This window comes from Rana temporaria, chromosome 10 (assembly GCF_905171775.1).
Source record: "Rana temporaria chromosome 10, aRanTem1.1, whole genome shotgun sequence".
Taxonomy (NCBI): domain Eukaryota; kingdom Metazoa; phylum Chordata; class Amphibia; order Anura; family Ranidae; genus Rana; species Rana temporaria.
Window position 1 is genome coordinate 81,135,719 of NC_053498.1, and position 24,802 is coordinate 81,160,520.

The 24,802-nt window shown below is 44.0% G+C and overlaps 1 protein-coding gene across 1 annotated transcript in view; it reads right to left on the reverse strand.

Annotated features, from left to right (window-relative positions):
- The window catches only part of LOC120915240 (urotensin-2 receptor-like), a 38,747-nt gene extending 18,749 nt beyond the window's left edge, over positions 1-19,998 (reverse strand). Inside the window, exon 1 of the mRNA XM_040325587.1 lies at positions 19,878-19,998. The gene's annotated coding sequence lies outside the window, so the exon portion shown is untranslated. The remainder of the gene's footprint in view (positions 1-19,877) is intronic.
- Between the last annotated feature and the right edge of the window lie 4,804 nt (positions 19,999-24,802).

Consider the following 24,802-nt stretch of genomic DNA (forward strand, 5'->3'; position numbering starts at 1 on the left):
CAATAACATTTAAAAAGACATGCCCAGTTATCGTGACATCTTCACAAATAGATCCCGAGGGTAGGTACCTTTTTTTAAAAGCGAAACTGAACGGCTACTGCTATAAATTCGCCTCAGTGTATGCGCCAAACACAGGAACGGCTAACTTCCTGATAAAAACTTTGAAATCACTAGAGAAGTATAGAGAAGGATTTTTGATTTTGGTGGGTGATTTTAATTTAGTAATAAATCCTAGCATAGATACATCAACGGGCAAAACACCCATATCATTCAAGGCTCTAAAACACATAAAACAGCTTTTACGGTCTGCCCACTTGGTAGATGGATGGCGAGTAACGCATGAGGGGACAAAAGACTATAGCTACTACTCCAAAATGCACAATATGTACTCTCGTCTAGATCTTTTCTTTGTGGACCAGTTCTACCTAGAAAAGATCAGATCATGTACGATAGAACCAATAACGATTTCAGATCATGCACCTGTCATTATGACCTTACATCAAGTCTCATTGGGCCACCTGGAACGAGCTTGGTGGTTAAACGAGACACTGTTAGATGACAGTCGCGTTGTGGAAGACTTAACCATTAAAATTAAAACATATTTTGAAAGGAACGTGTCTGGGGAAACTTCTGAACAGGCTATTTGGGAGGCCCATAAGTCAGTGATTAGGGGGGAATTGATAGCTTGGGGGTCAAGGAAAAAAAAAGGAAAACAAAAAGAAATAACAGATCTGCTGGAAGAAATAAATAAGATAGAGATAAAACATAAATCCTCCATGGATCCAGCAGACGCTAAGAGGTTGGAAGATGCGCTGGAAGTAAACTGAAACGGGGGCAGATCCACAGAGATCTGCACCGGCGCAGCGTATGGGAGATATGCTACGCCGCTGTAACTTACTTTTTGTTGCTTCGAAGTTATGGCGGCGTAGTGTATCTCTTGCGGTGTAAGGGCGCCTAATTCAAATCGGTGAGTAGGGGGGCGTGTTTCATTTAAATGAAGCGCGTCCCCACGTCCCGAACGAACTGCGCCGTCCCTAAATTTCACGCCGTGCATTGCGCTAAATGATGTCGCAAGGACGTCATTGGTTTTGACCTGGACGTAAATTACGTCCATCACGATTCACGAACGACTTACGCAAAAAATAAAAAAAATTCAAATGAAACGCGGGAACGACGGCCATACTTAACATGGCAAGTCTAACTATATGCCACAAAATAGCAGCTTTAACTATATGCCGGAAAAAGCCGACTAGAGACGACGTAAGAGAATGCGACAGCCGCGCGTACGTTCATGGATCGTCGGAAATAGCTAATTTGCATACTCGACGTGGAAAACGACGAGAACTCCACCCAGCGGACGCCGAAGTATTGCATCTAAGATGCGAAGGCGTAAGAAGCCATACGCCTGTCGGATCTAACCCAGATGCCGTCGTATCTTGGTTTGAGGATTCAAACCAAAGATACGACGCAGGAAATTTGAAAGTACGCCGGCGTATCAGTAGATACGCCGGCGTACTCTCTTTGTGGATCTGCCCCACAGTGTCTAGATCAGAAAACCAGTAATAAATATAGATACTTGGCTAGATTCAGGTAGGGCGGCGCATCTTTCAGGCAGGGTAGCGTATCGTATTTACGCTACGCCGCCGTAAGTCAGCGAGGCAAGTGCTGTATTCACAAAGCACTTGCCTCCTAAGTTACGGCGGCGTAGTGTAAATGGGGCCGGCATAAGCGCGCCTAATTCAAATGAGGGGGCGTGTTTTATGTAAATGGGTGGTGACCCGACGTGATTGACGGTTTTTACGAACGGCGCATGCGCCGTCCGTGTACATATCCCAGTGTGCATTGCTCCAAAGTACGCCGCAAGGACGTATTGGTTTCGACATGAACGTAAATTACGTCCAGCCCCATTCACGGACGACTTACGCAAACAACGTAAAATGTTCAAATTTTGACGCGGGAACGACGGCCATACTTAACATTGACTAGGCCAGCTATTTGTTCGACTAACTTTATGCCGGAAAAAGCCATACGTAAACGACGTAAAAAATATGCGCCGGCGCGCGTACGTTTCTGAATCTGCGTATCTAGTCATTTACATATTCTACGCCAAACTCAACGAAAGCGCCACCTAGTGGCCAGCGTAAATATTGCACTTTAAGATAGGAGACTTACGCCGCTCGTATCTTAGCCTAATTTAAGCGTTTCTAGAATATGCTTAAATTTAGGACGGCGTAGATTCAGAGTTACGACGGCGGATCTACTGATACGCCGTCGTAAAGATTTCTGAATCCAGCTAACTACGCGCGCCATTTCTATGAACCGGGAAATAAATGCGGTCGCCTTTTAGCTAGACAACTTAAAAAAACAACAAGATTCCAGACATGTTCATAATTTAACTATACAAAATAAAAAAATAGTAGAAACACAGGCAATTGCGGCAGAATTCCATAAATTCTACGAGAATTTATACAATATTCAACAGGAATCGGCAAGCACCACTAATGAATACCGAGTGGGGGAGATTAGGGATTATATTGCGGACTCAGCGTTACGTTCGCTGCCACCTGAAGCTACGGAGGTGATAAATAGGCCGATAACAGTGGAAGAAGTGAATGGAGTGATAGCAAATTTAACAGTAGGAAAAAGCCCAGGGCCAGATGGCTTTACGAATTTATATTATAAAAAAAATTCTGAAAACCTGGGCGTCCCAATATGTGATTACTTCAATTCGATTAACATTCTGAATCCACTCCCTCCAGAAGCTTTATTGGCACACATCACAGTCCTCCCAAAACCAGGAAAAGACCCCCAACATTGCGCCAATTATAGACCAATTTCTCTGTTAAATTCTGATACAAAGTTATTATCAAAAATTTGGGCACTTAGACTACAAGATCATTTAGTGAAGCTAGTTCACCCTGACCAAACAGGCTTTATGAAGGGCCGTGAAGCTAGAGACGACACCATAAGAGCATTAAATGTCCTCCACTGGATGTAACACGGCCCGGACAGAGCCCCTAGAATAATATTATCTATGGATGCCGAAAAAGCTTTCGACAGGGTTAACTGGACGTTTATGACTGAGGTCCTGAGGTGGATGAGAGTTGGAGATCGCGTGATGGGCTGGGTACTGGCGTTGTATGCGTCCCCGAGAGCAAGAGTAAAGGTGAATGGCACCTTGTCAGACTATTTCCAAATATACAATGGTACGAGACAAGGGTGTCCTCTGTCTCCCTTACTATTTGCGATGATATTGGAACCCTTACTCTGTAAAATAAGAAAAAATAACGGAATTCAGGGAACCCGTATTGGGCCGGATGAACATAAGGTCTCGGCTAATGCCGATGACCTGTTGTTCTATTTATCTACACCACAGACTTCATTACCTGCTCTGATGGAAGAAGTATCTAGGTTTGGGGTTCTATCCAATTTTAAAATTAATTTGGAGAAGTCTATATTATTTCCTAGCCATGTATCTTTAAGTATGGCGAACACTCTACAAGAAGCATATCGTTTCGTATGGAATAAAAAATCACTAGTCTACTTAGGGACGCATATAACGCCTGACCCAAAACTTCTTTACGATCTGAATTATGATGCCTTAATGGAAGGGGGCCGCCATTACTAGTAAAAAAAAAAAAATATTAACAAAAATGCCATAAAACTATCCCCTATTTTGTAAACGCTATAAATTTTGCGCAAACCAATCGATAAACGCTCATTGCGTTTATTTTACAAAAAATATGTAGAAGAATACTTATCGGCCTAAACTGAGAAAAAATAAAGTTTTTTTTATATCTTTTTTAGGGATATTTATTATAGCAAAAAGTAAAAAAAATATTGAATTTTTTTCAAAATTGTCGCTCTTTTTTTGTTTATAGCGCAAAAAATAAAAACCGCAGAGGTGATCAAATACCACCAAAAGAAAGCTCTATTTTTGGGGAAAAAAGGACACCAATTTTGTTTGGGAGCCACGTTGCACGACCGCGCAATTGTCAGTTAAAGCGACGCAGTGCTGAATCGCAAAAAGGGGCAAGGTCCTTAACCTGCATATTGGTCCGGATCTTAAGTGGTTAATAAGCACACCTGCACATTGATCAATGCCCTCATAGGGTGTGAACTGACTAGGACTTTTTTGCCTATGTTGTGAGGATTTGTTTTATATCATTTATTACTTTGCACATCTACTGCATCAGCAGTCGGATTTAGACATTTGAAGCACCACATTTACTGATTATAAGAGTTGCACTTCACATAATACACTCACCTCTAGGAGGCAGGGCACCATACCATTAACTCACTCACTTCTAGAGCAGGGTTTGACAAATTTGCTTGGAATCTAGGAGCCAGCTAAAAAAGTTAGGAGCCAGAAAACGCACCCAGTCCCGACGAGCTTGCGCGCAGAAGCGAACACATACGTGAGCAGCGCCCGCATATGTAAACAGTTTTCAAACCACACATGTGAGGTATCGCCGCGATTGGTAGAGCGAGAGCAATAATTCTAGCCCTAGACCTCCTCTAACTCAAAACATGGAACCTGTAGATTTTTTTAAACGTCGCCTATGAAGATTTTAAAGGGTAAAAGTTTGTCGGCATTCCACGAGCGGACGCAATTTTGAAGCGTGACATGTTGGGTATGAATTTACTCGGCGCAACATTATCTTTCATATTATTAAAAAAAATGGGGATAACTTTACTGTTGTCTTATTTTTTAATAAAAAAAAGTGTAATTTTTTCCCAAAAAAGTGCGCTTGTAAGACCGCTGCGCAAATACGGCGTGACAGAAAGTATTGCAACGATCGCCATTTTATTCTCTAGGGTGTTAGGATAAAAAATATATATAATGTTTGGGGGTTCTAATTAGAGGGAAGAGGATGGCAGTGAAAATAGTGAAAAATTACATTAGAATTGCTGTTTAACTTGTAATGCTTAACTTGTAATACCAACGGCCACCACCAGATGGCGTCAGCTCACATCTGGTGGTAATAACTTGTAATACCAATGGCTCACCACCAGATGGCGCCAGCTCTCTGCCAAGTCGCCAGGACACTATTTCTAGTCGCCATGGCGACCTGGCGACCGGGATTTGTCGAGCCCTGTTCTAGAGTCACCTACCTTTTTGGAAACGCACCACGGGAAGAGCGATCCACTAACATATTGCTGTTCAGCAACAGGGTACACCACCTAACTGTAGAGATCACCCTACATGTCCAGCTTTATCTCCATAGGCCTCTCTGAATTAGCAACGGGAGCTTATACACCATATAAGCTCACCCATGTTGTGGTTACCTGACATTTCATTTATTTATTATATATCTGTGGGATCACCAGCACCTAGATCTGCTTTTTGCCACACAGTCAATACAGGATTGGATTTCACCATCTATATACCAACCATTAGCGGGCAGCGCCATTACCCTTTTACATATAACACCCATTTTCAGACCCCATAACTGGGGTACTACAGGGGGGCAGCAGCCTTACCCAGCACCTCAGCGCAGATTTATTATAGGGGTTATCATTCTATTAAATTAAGACTACAAAAATCAAAAAGTGATAGGGTGCAAAACCAACGCATCCGTTTGGACAATTTCTTGCTACCATGCTGAATTAGAGTGGAGACTGCACATAGGGAAACACACACGCAATGAGGACGTGACGCGTGTGAGGGTGGGAGGTGCCGGAGCGCTCCATGGCTGTCAGCGGCGTACGTCGTTTCGATGCTCCGACGACTCCAGCAGCGGACAAGCAGACGGCAGCGTGAGAGGCTGGACGTCCCGAGGACCGTGCGGGAGACTCAGCCCCGCCTAAGATCCGACGTACCTGGGGGACTCAGCACGTGAGCGAGCCCCTAGGCACCAGACACCAGGCCAAAGGAGACCACCGAGCCCCACGATCACCTCAATTGGATCACTCTGCCCCGCACTGGATGCCGGAGTGGAGTTCAGCAGATGGAGCAGTGACCACGGTGTCCACGCACCGGAGGAAAAAGCCGGGCCCCCATCCATCGGGAGATCCCTTGGAGCAGCTAAGAGCCGCGGTGGGCTGGAGACAGGGACATATGGATTGGTTAAGCGCTCAGTTGAGCCGAGTCGGGTCGGGCCCTCTCCCGCCCCCCCCCCCATGTATACATCTCCCTTGTGAATGCGCCTTGCTTTTCAGCTCCAAGAAGAAACTCGGTGTAATAGCATTGCAGGGTCAGCTGTAAATTCCACCCAGACAGGTTATATTGAAAAGAGGGGGAGCACACTCATTTTTTGTCTCTTTTTTTCCTACCTTTTTTTTTTCCATGACCCGTGACTAATGATATATGGAGTAATATGTGAAATATGAGGATCTTGAGACACTAGGGCCAGTAAAGCAGATCATTAGACCTCCCACTCATAACCAGTGGCGTCTCCAGTTTTCATATTTAGGGGGGGCACATGGGGGGACAGGGACAAAAGTAGGGGGGCCAACTATAAAATGCAATTATATATATATATATATATATATATATATATATATATATATATATATATATCCTGGGGCCCTTTACTACGATCCCACTATGGGCCCTTTCACATGTTCTGCAGTGAGCTCCCTTCCTACTATACTGGGGCCCCCCAGGGTGGCAGAAAACAAGAGATATATGTCACCAGCACACCAAGAAAATATAAGGGTCCAAAGCAGTGGGAGAACTATCAGGGTTGCAAAGGTTGTCTTGCCACCGGGCCCTGGTGTTCTGCCACAGTGGGGATCCCCAGTTGTCCTGTCCCTGCTATTTACAGCGCTGGTCTGGCGTCTGTCTCCTTGGCAGCGGCAGCAGTCTATTAGGACCTAGTGCTGGTGACATTATGGGTGCATGCAGGGGAAGGCTGGCACTATTGGTTATAGAGAGCCGAGCCCCCAGCTGGTCACCTAGCAGCAGTAATGCTGTATAACCTTCTCTGTTGACATGCTGATCGGCATGTGATCCAGGTGATGCTCCCAGTCAGATCTAATAAACACAGTATTTATTAGCATCAAGAGTACAACCACATAAATATAATCAACCGTATGATCAGCAGCCATGTGGGCTCTATGCCTGTAAAGCGTGGGCTTTGATCAATAAAATCTCTGATATTTATGACTAGGATTTGACTAAGAGCATCACCTGGATTGCATCCCGATCAGCTTGTCAGAGAAGGGTCCACTGCTGCTAAGCAACCTGCAGGGAGCTCAACTGTCTACAACCAATAGAGATGGGCTCGGATGTGTTTGAAATCCCACATGCCCGATCACGCCAGGAAGCCGACACTCCACAGTGCTAATAATTGTATGGGCTGCCTAAGAGCTAAGACCAGCCATAGACAGTTTAAATCTCAGCTGGTTCAGCAGAAACTGGCTGAGATTTGAACCATTAATGAGCAGATTCTCTTATAATTATCACTAGTGGTTGCTGTATAGTCACTAGTGATAATCACTGTTTGTCGGGAGAATACAATTGCTGGGCAGGAGGGATATTCCCGTCAGCAGTGTCTGTGTTGATGGGGGAATCATGCAAGTTTCTTTCCTGCAATCTGTGGATGCAGGAAAGAAATTTGCACCATATATTACCTGCCTAACTGAAAGTGAAAGTAAATTGTGAATGTTTTGAAAGAACAGGAGAGGTGGAGGGAGACAGATGGGGGGGAGAGAAGGGATGGAGATAATGTAGTTCAGTGATTACAGTGTACTGCAGTCTGCAGTGCACACACTTAAACACGGCCCAGGCTAGAATATCTGGTTCAAAAATTAAAAGGGGAACAGTATAGTGCTAAGAGAAGGTGAAAAATGACCTTAGGTAAGGTCATGAAAGGAAAGAGGTTACTTGTGGCCAAACTTTAATGATCCTGATCCTAATAATAATAAACGTATAATATGTATCAAAAAAGTTAATTTTAATGATTAAATTAATCAAATAGAATCACATTCAAATATCACAACACGGTTAAAAGGAGCATGATATTGGGTAATTAATATCTGGCCATGATCACACATAACATACAAGACATACAATAGACAACATTAACGCATGACGCTGTCCGGACACTGTCGGGGTCAGTCATTGGTTGTCGACACAATAATACAATGTATATAGGATGGTGTGGAGTGTAACGGTATTCACTGGTGGTGATTACTGATTTCCAAATTGTGGCCCTAATGGTGTACTGACCAATGACTGAGCCCTGAAAGGATATGGGGGGGGGGGGGAAGAGGGGAGGGGGGGGGGAGACGGGTAGGGAGTGTGGAGATTGAGGTAATAGAACTGCAGTAGGTTAATTGGTAGTGCCGATAGGCAGGAGAATTGTGTAGTGAGCTAGTAGTAAGTTCACTGTAAATGAGAGGGAAACTTCCTCTCATGAAAGTTGCAGGAATAGCATCAATTCTCAGTATTTTTTATCAATCTGTTTGAGATTGTAACATGTCGACAGTCATTCGAATGAATTCACTCGGTCTGTATATACGCTGAATAGCCTTAACAGTCTGGTTATCTGTTCAATTAATTGGATGCACTACAAGCTATATGCGGTATGCTGTCAATCAGAAAGTATTTGATACCTGGAAATGCACAGGTATTTTAATTGGATGGTATGATGGCAGCACAGCTGCGTTTCCCTACTAGGATAATTAAGTAGGGTTATGTATGGGTGTTTGCTCGATTTCCAGTGGTTATGGAGTTTGTATTTGATGTTTAATTGAGCAAATAAACCCCCTAAATAATATATGGCAGCAGCGTGTATTGATGCTTGCGGAGTTTTCAAAAAGTATAAGCATCCATATTACTCCAATAAGAACAATAATGATGAAAGATGGTTACAGACCTTGGATTGCTGTTCATTCATTCATAGAATGATCAGGGTGATATAAACCTGTTTATGCAGTCTTCTGGTTGATTTTCCCGATTGGTGCGCCCGAGAATGCAGGGGGCTTTGTTGGGAAGGGAGTTGGGTATACTCCAAATCCAGAGAGCGGGCTAAGTAGCCCGGTAAGGGTGCCTCGGTCTCCGTCTCCGTCTGTGTAATCCTCCGTTTTCCTTCCTTGTTTGGATTCGATCACGTGGACAGGTCACATGGGCAGCGTCAGGTGGTGACGTCGACGCGTTTCGCCGTAGCCAATGGCGTAGCTTCTTCCTGGACGTAATGGAATGTCAGCTGGTGGATGTTTTTATACACGCAGTCCACAGCTGATGCTTGCACCAAAGCAATGCGTATTGATGCTGGGCTGTTGTATGAAACAACTGACGCTACGGTGGTCATGGAGGTCAATCAGTCCAATTACTTTGAATTTCCCAAAAGGAAGAGAGTTTATCTTCCTGCTCATGTTCTTTCGTCGTTAGATATGGCTTGTTTTGAACATTAATGTTCAGTTTTAGAGTGACAAAGTCTGTCAAACCCAAAATGAAGAACCACTTTCGGGTATTGATGACCTGAAGGTCATCAATTTATCCGACTTCACCTTGACAAAGGATCACCGGACACTTTTACAAAAGGGTATGTCTTTTTCGCCAGTGACCAACATGGACGAGTTCACTGTGTTCAAAGACATTACCCTGTTCCTCTGCAAGGTCTATTACCGATCATTATTTGCCAATGATGGCGCTGGTGAAACTAACCAACGACCAGTTGAAAGTGAGGACCAGGCTATTTTGGACATTCTGAACTCCCTACTGGCGGAAAACACAACCTTGGAAGAAGAACCTTCAGTCCTCATTAGACGGGTTAACCTCAGGATCAAATCGCTCAGAATGCCGCCACTATCAAAAAATAGGTGGCTTAAAACATTCCTAGACATGGTACAAATGGATCTGGAAAAGATTGATTGGTCCAAGAAGGCTACTGACAATCTAACAGCCGGTGAGAGGAAAGCCCTAAAGGAACTGCAAAATGACAATAACATTGTCATTAAAAATAGTGATAAAGGTGGTAACGTTGTACTGTTGACTCCAAAACAATATGAGGGGGAGGCCAAACGTCTATTGAGTGACACTTCCACTTATGAAAAATTGGATCATAATCCATTACACACTATGGTCACAGAACTAAATTACAAACTCAGCCTGGCAAAAGAGGAGGGTCTCCTAACCATTAAGGAATACGATCATTTACGAGTCAATGAATACAACGTTCCCACCTTCTATATCATACCTAAGGTTCATAAAAACCTGGATAAACCACCGGGCAGACCGATTGTGGGCACCGGCCTATGCCTGCCTACATCTAGGCCTCTGGGAAGAAGAAGATGTTTATACCTCGTCTATGTACAGCCACCACGTACTCACCTGGTGGCGGTACATAGATGATGTCCTAATGATATGGAAAGGAGACATCGAATCTTTACACCGGTTTATGACCGAACTCAACCAAAATGGGCGTAATATCCATCTAACCTATACCGCTGATCCTGAACATCTATCCTTACTTGATTTACTGATCACTTTGAAAGAGGGCAAATTGAGCACCTGTACCTTCCGCAAGAGTACTGCTGCCAATACCCTTTTATATGCCACTAGTCATCATCCACACTGGCTCAAAAATGGTATCCCGGTGGGTCAGTTTATGCGCATAAAACGCAACTGCTCCGACATCTCTGATTACCGCCGTGAAAGCCACGATCTGTACACGCGATTTCGCGAGCGTGGCTACTCGCATGGTCAAATTAAAAAAGCGAGAAAACGTGCGGCCATCAGAGATCGTGAGGATTTGCTGACCAAAAAGAGACCAGTGGACCAACATGACATGAATTCCAATGAGCCCATTAGAATAATAACCCCATTTGGCTCACAGTGGAACTCGGTCCGAACAACTTTGGAGAAACATTGGGGGATCCTAACTAATGCCCCAGGTCTTTCCAAGATAGTTAGTCCGGCACCCAAATTGGTGGCACGACGTGCACACAGCCTTGGTGACATCTTAATTAAATCAGAATTCGTGAAAGAACCTAATACCACTTGGCTGTCCGACTATCCAAGATCCCTGGGCATGTTCCCCTGTAATAAATGTCAGATCTGCCCTTATGTCGATCGTACCACCTCCTTTCAGGATGCCCACGGACAATGTAATTTTGAGATCAGGGATTTAATAAACTGCTCGACAACTCGAGTGATCTATCTAATCACCTGCCCTTGTCCCAAAATATATGTGGGAAAAACAAAACGTGCCCTGAAAGTACGGATAGGCGAGCACCTACGTGAAATCAACGAAAAACAAAAAAACCCTGAAAAGCCACTTGCTAAGCATTTCGCCGAACATCACAATAGATGCTCCAAGGGCATGACAGTGAAGGGCATTTATGTCCTCAAATTACCAGGTAGACGAGGTGATTTTGACCGTATCCTCCAACAAAAAGAGAAGTGGTGGGTGTATTGTCTTAAATCACTTGTCCCTGTCGGTTTAAACACTGAATTAAACTTACAAGTTTTTCTAAACCCGTAGGATAGCCCAGACCATTCCCTCTATAAGACCCCGATATATATTTCGCGACGTGACCAGGGACATCCGGTGCATCATTTAAGTATGCCCCAGTCACTCCGCCTGTTATATCCATAAATACTTTGACACAATCTTGTCAAAATCCCCCCAAAAAATAAATAATATATAAAAAAAAAAATATATAAAAATATTTCTCACCATCAAAAGTGAAGCATTAATGACTGCCGGGATAACTATGTCTCTTAACTTATATCTCAATCACTAACTTTCACCCATATGTAAAATTACTTCCATCCATTGATAGAAATCAGTGATCCTCACTGTAATAGATCAAGACGAATGGACCATGATATCAACGGATTTATACGGACATTACTTTAATAATGCCAGCTAGGACCTGATTATTATATTATATATATATATATATATATATATATATATCTTTTGCTACAATTATTATCTGTATTCTGTTTATCTCAAAATATTTGTTCCTCCCTTTTTCCTCACCTCTTGTCCTGCTGCACATTTCCCTCACTGTGTTTTCACTCTAAAACTGAACATTAATGTTCAAAACAAGCCATATCTAACGACGAAAGAACATGAGCAGGAAGATAAACTCTCTTCCTTTTGGGAAATTCAAAGTAATTGGACTGATTGACCTCCATGACCACCGTAGCGTCAGTTGTTTCATACAACAGCCCAGCATCAATACGCATTGCTTTGGTGCAAGCATCAGCTGTGGACTGCGTGTATAAAAACATCCACCAGCTGACATTCCATTACGTCCAGGAAGAAGCTACGCCATTGGCTACGGCGAAACGCGTCGACGTCACCACCTGACGCTGCCCATGTGACCTGTCCACGTGATCGAATCCAAACAAGGAAGGAAAACGGAGGATTACACAGACGGAGACCGAGGCACCCTTACCGGGCTACTTAGCCCGCTCTCTGGATTTGGAGTATACCCAACTCCCTTCCCAACAAAGCCCCCTGCATTCTCGGGCGCACCAATCGGGAAAATCAACCAGAAGACTGCATAAACAGGTTTATATCACCCTGATCATTCTATGAATGAATGAACAGCAATCCAAGGTCTGTAACCATCTTTCATCATTATTGTTCTTATTGGAGTAATATGGATGCTTATACTTTTTGAAAACTCCGCAAGCATCAATACACGCTGCTGCCATATATTATTTAGGGGGTTTATTTGCTCAATTAAACATCAAATACAAACTCCATAACCACTGGAAATCGAGCAAACACCCATACATAACCCTACTTAATTATCCTAGTAGGGAAACGCAGCTGTGCTGCCATCATACCATCCAATTAAAATACCTGTGCATTTCCAGGTATCAAATACTTTCTGATTGACAGCATACCGCATATAGCTTGTAGTGCATCCAATTAATTGAACAGATAACCAGACTGTTAAGGCTATTCAGCGTATATACAGACCGAGTGAATTCATTCGAATGACTGTCGACATGTTACAATCTCAAACAGATTGATAAAAAATACTGAGAATTGATGCTATTCCTGCAACTTTCATGAGAGGAAGTTTCCCTCTCATTTACAGTGAACTTACTACTAGCTCACTACACAATTCTCCTGCCTATCGGCACTACCAATTAACCTTCTGCAGTTCTATTACCTCAATCTCCACACTCCCTACCCGTCTCCCCCCCCCCCCCCCCCCCCTATATCCTTTCAGGGCTCAGTCATTGGTCAGTACACCATTAGGGCCACAATTTGGAAATCAGTAATCACCACCAGTGAATACCGTTACACTCCACACCATCCTATATACATTGTATTATTGTGTCGACAACCAATGACTGACCCCGACAGTGTCCGGACAGCGTCATGCGTTAATGTTGTCTATTGTATGTCTTGTATGTTATGTGTGATCATGGCCAGATATTAATTACCCAATATCATGCTCCTTTTAACCGTGTTGTGATATTTGAATGTGATTCTATTTGATTAATTTAATCATTAAAATAAACTTTTTTGATACATATTATACGTTTATTATTATTAGGATCAGGATCATTAAAGTTTGGCCACAAGTAACCTCTTTCCTTTCATGACCTTACCTAAGGTCATTTTTCACCTTCTCTTAGCACTATACTGTTCCCCTTTTAATTTTTGATATATGTTACGGTTACGGCCTCACTCCCAACATTTGACGGGCGATCCCACCAACGTTCATTACTTATTGCATCAGACTTGCACATATCCCCTTTTCCCCCCCCCCTACCCTTTCCTCTTCCCAAATGTTTATATAGAATATCTGGTTCTGTGAGCGCTCGCATTATGCAGTGTCGGCGAGCACAGGGAGGGGGAGGAATCCCCTGCAGAGCTCTCCCCTCTCGGGGAGCAAAATACAAAAAATGCAAAAAAAAATAATTTTATTTTTTTGGGGGGCACATGGTGGGGCACAGCATGATGTTGGGGGGGTCAGGGCCCTCTCTGGCCCCCCCTAGGGACGCCTCTGCTCATAACTTCTGCTTAAACGCTTACTGAAGGGGATAGGTACTTGTGCCACCAGGGAATAGAAATGCATTGAATTGCACAGGAGTGCTCAGGACTAGCCCTGACGGGTTAATAGCATATAAAGGGGAGAAGCGCCGCAGAAATCTTGTGGGTTTGAAACGCCTTATACAATCGGCGGATTTATACATATCGAGGGTACCTCCCGTTGCACCCCTAACCCCGTAGCCAAAGCAGTATTGTTTAAACGTAAAGATTGCGTAGCGAATAGAGGGAAATGGGATAATATCCCTCATGATAACAGGATCAAATTTTCATGAGGCAGAGGCGTACCCTTCACCCCCTCAGTAGGATCAGTATACCGTGCACACTGAGCGCCCCTCTTGGCATTGAGTCTAAGACAGCCTCTACGGTCTGACTACCTGAGGGGAAAAATATATAAAAGGGCCCCGAGGCACATAGCAGGCAGAGTTGGGCCGCGATAAAATTAATTCAATATCATCAAACTGGGGAAGAGAATTAGACCCACAAATAAAAATAAGATGAATAGATCAACGAGAGGCGTTGCCTCAAAAGCACCTAAAAGCAACGCCGGGACTAGCTCAATACAGCAGTATATGACCCAAGAAGGAAACCCCAAAAGTCCCGGTTTTAAAAAAAACTGAAAAAAAGAAGAATGAGACTAAAACGGGGGATGGCAACTCGGATCGCTCCAAAGGAGAAACGACAATAGAAAGTGACCACGATCACAGCAGAGCTGAAGAGCTAGCCCAAGATACACAACTTCCAACGAAGGCGGAGATGAATGCTATGTTATTGAGGATGGAAAACGTCATAAAAACAGAAATCAACAGGATAAGAACGGACCTAGGAGGGCTCCTAGATAGAGTGGAAGAGACAGAAAAGAGAATGGAAGAACAAGACCATGAATTAAATAAATTAAAAACGCAAGTTAAGGCTATGACAGCCAGAGGAGCGTCCTGGAGCACCACCACTAGTGAGGAGCCGATGGTGAAGGAGTGGAGGCAACCAATAGCGGCTCCTAGGCCAAGAGTGGGCCAGGGGGAGGGAGGGGATGGGGGAGTAGGGGTAGCAGTGAGGGAATTGGGGAGGGGGGCGGGGGGGACCATCTTGATGACTCCACAAGAAATATTTTAATCCTTTCAAAACATCTATAGATGACAGAAATTAAGTTTCTCTCGTATAATGTCAAAGGTCTGAATTCCCATGTAAAGAGACTCAAAGTTCTCAGTGAATTGATGTACTATAAGGCAGACATTGTCTTCTTGCAAGAGACCCACATAACACTGGAGTCTAATATAAAATTGTACTCCCCTAATTATCCCACATGGTTCTATGGAGACACAATATCATCACGGTCCCGAGGGGTCGCAATAGGATTTGCAAGAGGTACACGATTCACACTGGGGGACAGACTGACAGATCCTGAAGGAAGATTGCTATTCCTGAAAATAAAACTGGGAGGGGTGGATTATACCCTGGCCTATTCCTGTCAGTTGACGCCGAAAAAAGCCTTCGACAGGGTAGACTGGGGGTTCATGATGCAGACATTAGGAATTGGCCCGAGGATGATTGAGTGGATCAAAACACTGTATTTCCATCCCCGTGCTAGGATAAAAATTAATGGGACGTTATCAGCACCCTTCGAGATGAGGAACGGGACCAGGCAGGGATGCCCCCTGTCCCCTCTCCTATTTGTTCTATCGCTGGAACCCTTTCTTTTAATGGTGCGGAACAACCCTGACATCAGTGGAGTAAAAGTAGGAGAGGAGGAGCACAAATTGTCCGCTTTTGCCGACGACATCTTATTTTTTATAGGTAGTCCAAGAACCACACTACCAAATCTGATGGTTAATTTAAAACAGTATGGCGTGGTCACCAATTTTAAAATGAATGTATCCAAGACGGAGATCCTGAATATCAATATTCATAAGGAGGAAGGAAGATATCTTCAAAAGGAGTTCAATATCTCTTGGCAGAAAGAGAAAAATTACTTGGGCATAAAATTAGCAAACTCCCTAAAGAAAATGTACAGAATAAACTGTATCCCCCTGTTAGACGAAATTAAATGAGAAATTAAAAATATATGTAACAGACCAATCTCGTGGTTTGGTAGGATAAATGTTGTAAAAATGGTCTTAGTTCCAAAAATCTTATATAAATTTCAAATGGTTCCAGTAGCCTTGCCTCAGTCCTATATAACAAAAAAAAAACTCTCTATTAACCACTTAAGGACCGGACCCAAGGGGTTTTTACAATTCGGCACTGCTTCGCTTTAACAGACAATTGCGCGGTCGTGCGACGTGGCTCCCAAACAAAATTGGCGTCCTTTTCCCCCCACAAATAGAGCTTTCTTTTGGTGGTATTTGATCACCTTTGCGGTTTTTATTTTTTGCGCTATAAACAAAAATAGAGCGACAATTTTGAAAAAAATGCAATATTTTTTACTTTTTGCTATAATAAATATCCCCCAAAAACATATATAAAACATTTTTTTCCCTCAGTTTAGGCCGATACGTATTCTTCTACCTATTTTTGGTAAAAAAAATCGCAATAAGCGTTTATTGGTTGGTTTGTGCAAAATTTATAGCGTTTACAAAATAGGGGATAGTTTTATTGCATTTTTATAATTTTTTTTTTTTTACTACTAATGGCGGCGATCAGCGATTTTTTTCGTGACTGCGACATTATGGCGGACACTTCGGACAATTTTGACACATTTTTGGGACCATTGTCATTTTCACAGCAAAAAATGCATTTAAATTGCATTCTTTATTGTGAAAATGACAGTTGCAGTTTGGGAGTTAACCACAGGGGGCGCTGTAGGATTTAGTGTTCACTTAGTGTGTGTTTACAACTGTAGGGGGGTGTGGCTGTAGAAAAGATTTCATCGATCGAGTCTCCCTATATAAGGGATCACTCGATTGATGCAGCGCCATAGTGAAGCACGGGGAAGCCGTGTTTACACACGGCTCTCCCCGTTCTTCAGCTCCGGGGATCGATCGCGACGGAGCGGCTATAAACGAATAGCCGCACCGTCGTCCCGGATCGCTCCCCAGGGAACCCGACCGCCGCACGTAGTGGGGGGGGGGTCCCGATCGGACCCCCGACCTACGTCTATGCAGAGACGTACAGGTACGCCAATGTGCCTGTACGTGCCATTCTGCCGACGTATATGTACATGTGGCGGTCGGGAAGTGTTTAATGAACTACATTTGGAAAAATATAAAACATAGGATCTCCGCTCAAGTACTAAAATTGAACAAGAAAAGGGGAGGATTGGCGGTCCTGGACATCAGAAAATATTACTACGCCTCGGTCCTTTCACGGGTCATAGAGTGGGCTTAAGAGACTCATGATAAAAGATGGATTAATATTGAATGCGCACTAGCAAGGGCACAATTAGGGAGACTAATTTGAACCCACCACAATATAGAACCTTACACTCGTCCACACACGCAATTACACTTAAAGGATCACTAAACAAAAACATTTTATTAGCTAAAATGACCTGCGGTATCCTCTAAACTCATAATAGTTTATTGATTTTTTTAAAAAATTTGTGAAAAGTCATTCAATTCAATCCCATCTCTTACCTGCGTCTAGCTGGTTTCGTTTCAGTCTTTTACTTCCTGATCCTCGCCGCTCGTTCGTGAGAGCGACGTCGTTGCAGGAACTACATCTCCCAGTATGCTTTGTGAATCGCGCATGCGCAGTTACAAAAAACCGGGATGCGCGCTTTGTTCAAAAATTTGAATAGCCCGCCCACTATACCGCCCAACAATGAATAGCACAATTATTCGACCCACCCACACAGCCAGCCAGACACAGCAGCAGCAGACATAGACACCCTGCAGACAGACAGAAGAAACAAAAGTTATTCAAAGGGAGGCGGTCTTAGCCACACAATGCTCACACCCCTTCAATTCTCTAGTACACGTTCACACGCAGTGCTGTAGTTCAGAGAACAGGGACGAGCACGGCTTAGACCACAGTGAGAAGCTCCCATGAGATTTTTACTATGGAGCCAGACAACCAGGAAGTGAGGAGTTCAGCAAAGGATTGCAGCTACTTCAAAGCAAAAACGGACAATGAGGACATAAAATCAAGACTGCTATAAGGTAAAGCAAGCTATTTAGCCAAAAAAATGTTTCCTTTAGTGACCCTTTAATGCACTACGGATTTGGGACAGACTACACAAACAACTAAAATCAAAATTTAATTCCCCACTTATAGATATAAAAGATAATGAATATTTTGCACCAGGGACAAAAGGGGTGGGTGGAAACTGGATTAGAAATAGAACCCAGGTAAGGGATATAATTCAAAAGGGTAAAATTATGACACTTCACGAGATTAAATCCAAGATAGAATTCATGATGTTGGACGAATGGCAATATTTACAGCTATCACTATTTATTAAGCGCCTACCGCTACCCTTGCCCCCACGGGAGGAGTACACAATGGTGGAACAACTTTGTTTAACTGAAAGTTCGAAGGGTAACATATCTAAAATCTACAGCTTCTTGTTGAAAGTAGATGAGCCAGAGACGCTAAATTATATTCAAAAATGGGAAAGAGAACTAGAAGTCCCAAGGGGGAAAACGACAGTAGGTAGAATACTTAAAGCGGAGTTCCGGCCACAATTTCACTTTTTATATATAAATACCCCTGTAATACACAAGCTTAATGTATTCTAGTAAAGTTAGTCTGTAAACTAAGGTCCGTTTTGTTAGGTTGTTACAGCATTTGGACACTTTATAAAATAGAAATGGACTGGGGCCATCTTAAGTGTGGGCATCATGAAGCCAGACTGTATGACTTCCTGGATTTCAGCCTTGCACATGCTCAGTGCTGCACAAGCAGTGTAATAGGTTTCAGATCAGGTTTCAGCACCTGTACTGTCCAAGTCACATGATTCTTCGAGACTGGGGAGTGCACAGACTCCTGGAAAGTTACACCCACTACATTCCCAGGAGTCTGTGCGGTGTAGGTTAGGAAGCTTAAGCACCTAGGTGCAGGAAGAGGGAAGATTAACTATTCTGCCTAGCAACAACACTTTGAAGGCATCTAAAAAAAAAAAATTTTCTTAAAGGACTAATGACATTTTTTTAAAACTACTGATGTAATGTTATATTTATGGGTGGAACTCCACTTTAACCTGGTCCATACCTCGGCAGTCGATGTAAAGACTGTTGAGATTAATTTTAAATGTATTAAGGGTTGGTATGCTACCCCAGACAAAACTAGCAAATTCAGAGAAGGGCAGTCAGCAGAATGCTGGAGAGGTTGTGCTGCAAGGGGAACAATGGCCCACTTGTGGTGGGATTGTCCGAAAATAAAAAACTGCTGGAAAAAAATTCTGACATTGATTAAGGTTATAACTAAGAAAGAGATAGAAGAAGACCCATGGGTAGTTCTTTTCCATGGGGGAGAAGAGACCTTAAAAGAATATAAAAGATCCTTGACCCCCCCATCTGCTTAATGCGGACAAGAGATTGATACCTAAGAAATGGAGGGAAGAGGAAAGCCCACAAGTTTGGGAGTGTATAGATTCTGTCGAGGACACATATAGGAGGGAGGAGCTGAAGTATGGGGTGGGGAAGGCCAAGGCAGGTTCCAGAGACAATTGGGTAACTTGGAAAAAGTTTAAAAAAACTTGGAGCTTTGCGAGAGCAATGAGGAAGGAATAGCAGCAATTAGGCCCAAATTTATAAAGTGGAGTCATGAGATGTTGTTGTGGGGGGATGGGGGGGTAGGGTGGGGGGGAATGCAGGCTTAACCTTCCTTACTTTTCCTTTGTCCACATGTTTTTTTTTTTTTTATATAAAGAAAGTAACGCATCCTCAAAAAGAGAGGGAAAAAAAAGCATCTACAGTGGTATTGGGTGGGATGTCACAATAGGCAAAAGAAGACTCTACTTACCTAAAGATCTCATAGACCAGAAGTTCTCCATCATGACATTCTTATAGGTCTCCTTCTGTCCAATCTTCAGGGATTCCCACTCTTCTTCTGAGAAATAGATTGCCACATCATCAAACGATAACACCTTATAAAAAGGAAAATAAAATTAATCACTTCAGCCCCCGGCCAATTCTGCCACTTGGCACACACTGTATGTAAAGATCTTACAAAATGGTTTACTAGAAAATTACTTAGAAACCCCCAACACACACACAATATTATATATATAAAAATAAAGGGCTCGACAAAATGCGGGCGCCCGGTCGCCAATTGCGCAATTGCGACAAGAAATTGTGACCTGGCGCCTGGAGAAGCTTAGGCCTGCAGAAGGCAACAAAGCCACGGCCTCAATTATCCCGTGTCTCCGTGCGCCCCCACCTCCCCGCCGCGCGATCGTGGCGGGCCCGCGTCTGCCGGTAATTGAGGCTGCGGCTTTACGACCTTCCGCCGCCGGGTGTACCAAGATGGCTGTGGCGCCGGAGCTAGGCCGAAGCTGCGGCCTTTCCTAATGCTATGGCCGCGGCGGCAATCCGTGGATCACATAGTGTGCCGATCAGAAGGGGGGGGTGACCTGTTCGGATCACGGATCAGCGGTGATCCATTGCACCACTAGTGTCTATCAGATTCCAGATCTCTCCTCTGGCCTCCAAAGCATCTGATCACACAATATGATCAGATTATTTTTATAAGGGGGCCGAAAATGACTTCTCACCAGGCGGGGGCCTCTAGTAATTTGGGGGGCCCTCCGCAGCTTTGCGGGGCCCTAAGCGGCTTGCATAGTGAGCCTATAGGGCGGATCGGCCCTGGTTGTGCCTCACCCTCACTTTCCACCTCTGCTCTATCCGGCACCCAAGTCGTGTCCGTGACCACATCATCATTATCACCCCCTCCATCCGCATTATCCATCCTCATTATTACTGGAGACAACTTAGCAATACACTGCAGCTGGGAGAATATGAATGCCAATTTGGGAGAGAGGTAGTAGCCCTCCAGGTGGGAACCCAAATGAAGATCCACCGTAGCAGATAACTCAGGTGCAGGCAATGCACTCGGCAAGGCAGGAACAAGAAATGTCTCTGGACAGCCGCACTCTGAACAAATTGTAGCCTTTATTAAAAGGACAGCACTACAAGTCACAGCAAAAAATAAATTAAAACCTGGCTGCTGACGCGTTTCGCACTGGAACTAGTGCTTAGTCATAGTTCCAGTGTAAAACTGGAACTATGTTTTAGGTTGCCAGGTTTTATTTTTTATTTTTTGCTGTGACTTGTAGTGCTGTCCTTCTTTTAATAAAGGCTACAATTTGTTCAGAGTGCGGCTGTCCAGAGACATTTCTTGTTCCATGAATGCCAATTTGTTGTTTACCAGTGTTCTCCCCTCTCTGCATGCTCATGTTCCTTTTCTCAGAACCACGATCTATAATGGCTATGCATCGCCAAGGAGCAAGTGGCTGACGCTGTGTTCAAATAACTCAGTTGACTCCTCCATGCCTGATGCTGGGGCCAGTGGCGTCTCCAGCTTTCATATTTAGGGGGGGCACATGGGGGGACAGGGACAAAAGTAGGGGGGCCAACTATAAAATGCAATTATATATATATATATATATAATCTCCTGGGGCCCTTTACTACGATCCCACTATGGGCCTTTTAACATGTTCTGCAGTGAACTCCCTTCCTACTATACTGGGGCCCCCCCAGGGTGGCAGAAAACAAGATATATGTCACCAGCACACCAAGAAAATATAAGGGTACAAAGCAGTGGGAGAACTATCAGGGTTGCAAAGGTTGTCTTGCCACTGGGCCCTGGTGTTCTGCCACAGTGGGGGATCCCCAGCTGTCCTGTCCCTGCTATTTACAGCGCTGGTCTGGCATCTGTCTCCTTGGCAGCGGCAGCAGTCTATTAGGACCTAGTGCTGGTGACATTATGGGTGCATGCAGGGGAAGGCTGGCACTATTGGTTATAGAGAGCCGAGCCCCCAGCTGGTCACCTAGCAGCAGTAATGCTGTATAACCTTCTCTGTTGACATGCTGATCGGCATGTGATCCAGGTGATGCTCCCAGTCAGATCTAATAAACACAGTATTTATTAGCATCAAGAGTACAACCACATAAATATAATCACCCGTATGATCAGCAGCCATGTGGGCTCTATGCCTGTAAAGTGTGGGCTTTGATCAATAAAATCTCTGATATTTATGACTAGGATTTGACTAAGAGCATCACCTGGATTGCATCCCGATCAGCATGTCAGAGAAGGGTCCACTGCTGCTAAGCAACCTGCAGGGAGCTCAACTGTCTGCAACCAATAGAGATGGGCTCGGGTGTGTTTGAAATCCCACATGCTCGATCCCGCCAGGAAGCCGACACTCCACAGTGCTAATCAATGTATGGGCTGCCTAAGAGCTAAGACCAGCCATAGACAGTTTAAATCTCAGCTGGTTCAGCAGAAACTGGCTGAGATTTGAACCATTAATGAGCAGATTCTCTTATAATTATCACTAGTGGTTACTGTATAGTCACTAGTGATAATCACTGTTTGTCGGGAGAATATAATTGCTGGGCAGGAGGGATATTCCCCTGTCACCACTGTCTGTTGATGGGGGAATCATGCAAGTTTCTTTCCTGCAATCTGTGGATGCAGGAAAGAAATTTGCACCGTATATTATCTGCCTAACTGAAAGTGAAAGTAAATTGTGAATGTTTTGAAAGAACAGGAGAGGGGGAGGGAGACAGATGGGGGGGGGAGAGAAGGGATGGAGATAATGTAGTTCAGTGATTACAGTGTACTGCAGTCTGCAGTGCACACACTTAAACACGGTCCAGGCTAGAATATCTGGTTGTGTGAGCGCTTGCATTATGCAGTGTCGGCGAGCAGAGGGAGGGGGAGGAATCCCCCGCAGAGCTGACTGGGATCGCTCTCCCTCTCGAGGAGCAAAATACAAAAATTGCAAAAAAATAATTTTTTTTTGGGGGGGCACATGGTGGGGCACAGCATGATGTTGGGGGGGTCAGGGCCCCCTCTGGCCCCCCCGTAGGGACGCCTCTGGCTGGGGCTATGGCAGGAGTAGCTGTGAACAAGGAGGCAGAATAAGCCACTCTGTTTCCACATCTACAGAATACCTCCCTCCTGTTATGGAAAAGAGGAGAGGGGGAAGATGTATTTTGTCCTGAAACACTTGTCTGTCCTAAGGCAACCAAACTTCTCCTCTATAGATATGGTAGGTTGAGTACACGTTGTCACCCTAGGACACAAATTGTATTACTGACATAATTAATAGGTGAATATAAACAGAAAAATATATATAAACAAGAAAACTAATGCAGCCATCAAATCTTAGGACTGGTAAGGTGCAATATATTTGTTTGTGTTTAGATGCGTTTGCTTCTGTTCTAAGTGCTTTTTTTTACCAAAAAATAAACTAGTGGTGGCTTGGGAGTGTGGGGATAAGTTTGTTGGTTTTTGTCAATCTGGTTTCAATGACAAGGTCAGTGTTCAGTGTACTTTAAAAGTACACCTCTAAGATTTATTGACAATTTCAGAAATTGTAGCTAAACATTTTATGCAGCACTCAATTATCCAAGGTTCATCCTAACAGAACACTGAGCTGACTTTCAGCTAAATTGCGCCAATGTTATTTTTCTTTTCTTTTTCAGATCTGCCAGGTGCTTTCATATCTTTAATAAAACCATGTTTCCACTATTAGTTCAGGTGTGTATTTACTCCATTGTGATGTGTACATTAACAAGGTGCTCCATTCAGTATCTGCCAAATGTAAAACATACATAAATGGTCTCCTTTTTTCTATAGCTCAGAGCAGTTTATGAAAGAATTGCATTGTACAAGAAAGGTTTGGCTATGTCCATGAGCCTGTTCTTCAGGGTAAGAACAATATTGTGCCAGGTTGAATTTTTTTCCTTGGCCGACTTGAACATCTGGCTCACATTCCTCTGTGACAAGGATAGTACATATGTTTTATCCTAAAGTGAACCTTTATTACCTTGTTTACAGGTGGACACTCATCTGACTTGAGTTCATAGGCCCGGATTCACAGACACTGGCGCATTTTTATGCCGCCGTAGCGTATCTCCTTTACGATACGCCGACGCAGCGCAGAGAGACAAGCACTGAATTCACAAAGCACTTCCTCCCAAATCTGCGCTGGGTTTCCAAGGCGTAAGTCGGCGTAAGTGGAAGTGGGCTTGAGCCATGCTAATGAGGCGTGACCCCATGCAAATGATGGGCCGAGCGCCAGACAGATAAGAATCGCCAACTGCGCATGCGCCGTCCCGTGGACGCATCCCAGTGCGCATGCTCACAAATACGTCGGAAAAACTGCCTAAGATACGCCGGATCACTGCCTACGGCGTGAGCGTAACCTATGCCTAGTCATATTCACGTCCTACGTAAACTACGTAAAATACGTCGGCTTGTGTTCCCTGATGCAGCCCTTTGAATGGATGCTGCTGAGTTACACCTCCTTTATGGGGCATAACTTTACGCCGGACGTATGACTTTACGCGGACGGACGTACGTTCGTGAATCAGCGTATCTCCCTTATTTGCATATGTGAATAAAAAATCAATGGGAGCGCCAAATACGTCCAGCGTAAATATGCGCCCACTCTACGCCGGCGTAGGCAAGTTACGTCAGTCGAATGAAGCCTATTTTCAGGCGTATATTAGTTTCTGAGTCCGGCGCATATATATGACGGTGCATATTTGCACTTACGCGGCATATCTCGAGATACGTCGGCGCAATTGCTTTGTGAATCCGGGCCATAATGTTCTAATCTTATCCACTAATATTGTCACATTGCACTTATGCCAAGTACACATGATCAGTTTTCCCGACGGTCAAAAGACCGGCGGGAAAACCGAGAACCGGC